The 4,698-nt window shown below is 36.7% G+C and overlaps 1 non-coding gene across 1 annotated transcript; it reads left to right on the top strand.

Annotated features, from left to right (window-relative positions):
* The first annotated feature begins 588 nt into the window (after nucleotides 1-588).
* On the top strand, nucleotides 589-718 carry LOC116667888. The gene has a single exon (XR_004324941.1). It is a non-coding gene; the product is annotated as a small nucleolar RNA SNORA11 (small nucleolar RNA).
* Nucleotides 719-4,698: the final 3,980 nt, after the last annotated feature.

Here is a 4,698-nt window from a genome sequence, read left to right as displayed (position 1 = left end):
CACACTGTTTGTCTTAGAAAATTAGTTTCATGGGATGCTGAATAGATGTTATCTGAAAAAAACTGCTCCAGGTCCAAGTAGTTTGAGAAATTCAGGTGAAATCAAGATAAATTGGTTTCTTTACTTCCCAGAGCATTTAATACGGTAATGTGCTTTGTTAATTGAAGGGAGATGCTAGGAAAACTGGACAGCAACATGTAAAAGAATGAAACTAGAACATTTTCTAATACCATATGCAAAAGCAAACTCGAATTAACGACCTAAATGTAACACTGGATACTATAAAACTCCTAGAGGAAAACATAGGCAGAACACCCTTTGACATAAATTGCAGCAATATTTTTTTTGGATCCATCTCCTAAAGCAAATGAAATAAAAGCAAAAATAAACAAATAGGACCTAATTAAACTTGAAAGCTTTTGCACAGCAAAGGAAACCATCAACAAAATGAAAAGAAAACCTACAAAATTGGAGAAAATACTTGCAAATGACATGACTGATAAGGGGTTAATATCCAACCTATATAAACAGCTCATACAACTCAATATCAAAAAAACAAACAACACAGTTTTGAAATGGGCAGAAGATGGGGTGTGCTCAGAGCAGGGGGCCTGAAGAAATGGATCCTCTGTTTACAACACAGCCAACAGGAATCCGGGTTCACTGTGACAACAGGCACAACACTTGGGGCCCTCCTATGAACACATACCCTACAGGTATTCCCCTGCACCTCCACATGGCTGCTGGGCAGGACCAGTGGGACAGGGCTCAATATTGGAAGAAAAGCCAAAGTATTTAGTAGGGGAATTTGCCACCTAGAGCCTGTCCAGTCCATGCATGGGTGAGCCATGAGTGGTCCTATAGACATGAAGGCTTTGAACCTCTTTTCAAGGAAAAAAAGAGATTCCATATGCCATTCTGGAGTAGAGGAGTTTTTAAGAGCAGTGAAAATACTTTGTATGACATTATAATGATGGAGATCTATACTTTTGTCCAAATAGGTGAACTGTGGACTTTGGTGATTATGGTATGTCAAAGTATGTTCATCCTTAGTTTAAAAAAATAAATATAAATAAAAATAATGACTGGTTAATAAAAATAATGGCTATGCGTATGTGTGGAGAGGGAGTATATTGGAACTTTCTGTACCTTTCTGTCAATTTTGTTGTAAACCTAAAACTGCTATTTAAAAAAATGGGCAGAAGAACTGAATAGATGTTTTTTGAAAAAGGAAATGCAGATGGCCAACAGGCACATAAAAAAGATGCTCAATATTGCTAATGTTCAGGAAAATGCTAATCAAAACCACAATAAGATATCACCTCACACCTGTGAGAGTGGCTATCACCAAAAAGACCACAAATAACAAATGCTGGAGAGGATGTGGAGAAAAGGGAATCCTCCTATACTGTTGGTAGGAATGTAAATTGGTGCAGCCACTGTGCAAAACAGTATGGAGGTTTCTCAAAAAACTAAAAATAGAGCTACCGTATGACCCAGTAATTCTACTCCTGGGACTATATCCAAAAACACTAATTCAAAAAGATATACACACCCCAATGTTCATTGCAGCATTAGCTACAATTGCCAAGATACAGAAGCAATGTAAGTGTCCATCAACAGATGAATGGATAAAGAAGATGTGGTAAACACACACACACACACAGGAATACTATTCAGCCATAAAAAAGAATTAAATTCTGCCATTTGCAGCAACATGGGTGGACTTTGAGGGTATTATGCTAAGTGAAATAAATCAGAGAAAGACAAATACTGTATAATATCACTTATATGTGGAATCTAAAAAATACAACAAACTAGTAAATGTAACAAAGAAGAAGCAGACGCACAGATATAGAGAACAAACTAGTGGTTACCAGTAGGGAGAGGGAAGAAGGGAGGGGCAATATCAGAGAAAGGGGGTTAAGAGATAAAAACTATAAGGTATAAAATAAGCTACAAGGATCAAGGATATATTGTACAACATGGGGAATATAGCCAATGTTTTATAATAACTATAAATGGAGTATAGCCTTTAAAAATTGGGAACCATTATATTTTACACCTGTAACTTATATAAGATTGTACAGCAACTATACTTCAATTAAAAAAATATTAGGGATAAATTTGGGAGTTTGAGATTTGTAAATGTTAGCCACTGTATATAAAAATAGATTCAAAAACATAAATTTCTTCTGTATAGCATAGGGAACTATATTCAATAAACTTTAATGAAAAAGAATATGAAAACAAATATATATGTATATGCATGACTGGGACATTGTGCTGTACACCAGAAAATTGACACATTATAACTGACTATACTTCAATTAAAAAAAAACTCTTCTTCTGAGTATAAAAATAATCCATGTCCATTATAAAATATTAGGGAAAATAAATGAATTTCACATTAAATAAAAAATCACAAATAAAAAAAATACTGAAGGGAATGCACTATATAGTATGCAGCTTTCCCCCAAGGAAACTTTTTTCTCCCAAGAGACTTCCTTGCAGGATTACTGTTTACGTGAACATCTACTCTATAAAGTCCTATTGAATGGGGTTTGATTAGGTTGGCATTTCTCACTTCACAGATAACAAAACTAAGTTCCAAAAACATGGGTAACATACCCAAATTCAGTTGTGTATCAGACGTTTGGAGCTGGAAAAAGCCTTAAATTATCAAAGGTTGAATTGTTACATCATAAAATTAGTGGCAATGTCAGAACCAAAATTGAGAAACACTCAGTTTGGTAAGAATGCCTTGCAGGTTCATTAAACTTGGAATTGATGGAATTGATTTTTAGTGAATTTGTTTCTTAGTGTAAGATATTTAACTAATACTGCTTTACTGTAAGTTCATTCATAGAATTTCAGCATACTCTTTCATTTATACAGCCTGTCACTATTTGTTAAAAAGTGATAATGCCACCCTCTGTAAAATGTTTTATGATTTATAAAGTGCTCTCAACACATTATCTCATTTAAATGTCTCAACATCCCTGTGACATCATTATCCCCATGTAACAAACTGGGGAAACTGAGGCTCCAAATTGTTAAATAACAATTTAACATATTTAGCAAATGTCCTATTATTTGCACTGGGAGAAACGAAGACAGTCCTTGCTGTCCGGGGCTTTGGTATAGTTAAGGAGACAAAACTTAACAAACACGAGCTAGAGAATGATGTAAGAAAATGCTTGATAGAATGGTACAAACTAGACAAGAATGCTGAAGGAATTCAAGGAAGAATGATTACTAGAAATGGAATTAATCAGTGAAGGCATCATTTAGGGATAAACCTTAAGCTGGATCGTAAAAGAAGTGTAAACATTTGGATTAGCAGCAAGGAAAAAGAATTATAGGAAAGACTGACATCAGCAAAGGCATGAACATGAGAACAAGAAACACACTGATGGAAAAGAATTAGAGTTTGAAGGAAGATGGGTCTGAAATGATCAGTCTTTTGGCTGTGCAGGAAAAGTCAACTGCTAAGGGACAAAGAGTCCCCATCACTGAATATAAAATAATATGGTACCACTTGCCTGGATTGAACAAGTGCTTTCCCACCCAAGTTACACAGAGAAGCAGTGAGCTTACACTCTCTGTTGTGGCCCCAGGACTGAAGAAGAGAAACTAGCAAGAGAAGCTAAGTCCAAACTGGTGGTTATAGGTAGGAAGGCATGGGGAGGGGGAGTAACATGAGCCTCACTGGCCCTCAGATATTGACTGAGAAATATATGAATAGAATACATTTATATTTCCTCTATACCCTTCGAATTTCTTTCCTGATACTAATTCATCTGAAAGGTGCCTGACCTACTGATGGTAGGAAAATGCCCTTTTAAGTGATGCTTGTGAAGCCAGACTCTCATGATAACTCAGTCACTGCCAAGCGAAGGATGTCCCCCACAACCATTCTTAGGCCCAGAAATGGAACTAAGGGCTGGCACAGAAGGGGTTAAAATCATTCCCCTCCAACTCTCCCACACAGGGCACTGCTCTCTTCTGTTGAAACTTATCAGTGAGGTTTAAATCTAGAAAATCCAAGGTCTTCCTGAAAGTTATAATAGTTTGCAAGTAAGCAGATGGATGAGAGGTGGGGAGAAGAAAGAGAATTGTGAAGAAAAGGAAAATGAAGAAAGCAACAAATTATTGAAATGAAACCTCACTTAGCTGGAATCCCAGATAAAGTTTTCTGCATTTGTTCTTCAAAACCCACCCTAGCAAAACAAACAAACAAACAAAACCGGTTCATTGAACAAGTTTCAAATCCTTGCCATTACTAAGAGAAGGAGACGGCAAAGAACATGAAGAGAAACAAAAAAAAATCAGCTTCTCAGGGTGTAAACTTCAAAAACCAAAGCAGTGGCATGAAATTTGTGTTTAAGCAAAGCTCTAATATGAGCTAGATTTCCCCAGAGTTTCTGAGGCGATCAAATAACCTCTAGAAAACATACTTCATTTGGAGTTTGCCCTGAATAACACCCAAATCCAACTTCACAGTTGCTCTCACCTTCCCAGCAAAAGGAGGGGATAAACTCTAGTAATGAATCTGCTACAGAGGTGCCACTACCAGATTCCAAAAAAATGAAGGGACATATTTTACCCTGTGACAGCCTTAAGGCGCCATCTGCAGTTCTTAGTTAAGACTGCAGTAAACCCAGACTTGCTGCTAGCTTATTAGGACCACCCACC

This window comes from Camelus ferus, chromosome 12 (genome assembly GCF_009834535.1).
Source record: "Camelus ferus isolate YT-003-E chromosome 12, BCGSAC_Cfer_1.0, whole genome shotgun sequence".
Taxonomy (NCBI): domain Eukaryota; kingdom Metazoa; phylum Chordata; class Mammalia; order Artiodactyla; family Camelidae; genus Camelus; species Camelus ferus.
The sequence above is the reverse complement of the archived record's forward strand: the minus strand, read 5'-3'. Positions and strand labels throughout refer to the sequence as shown.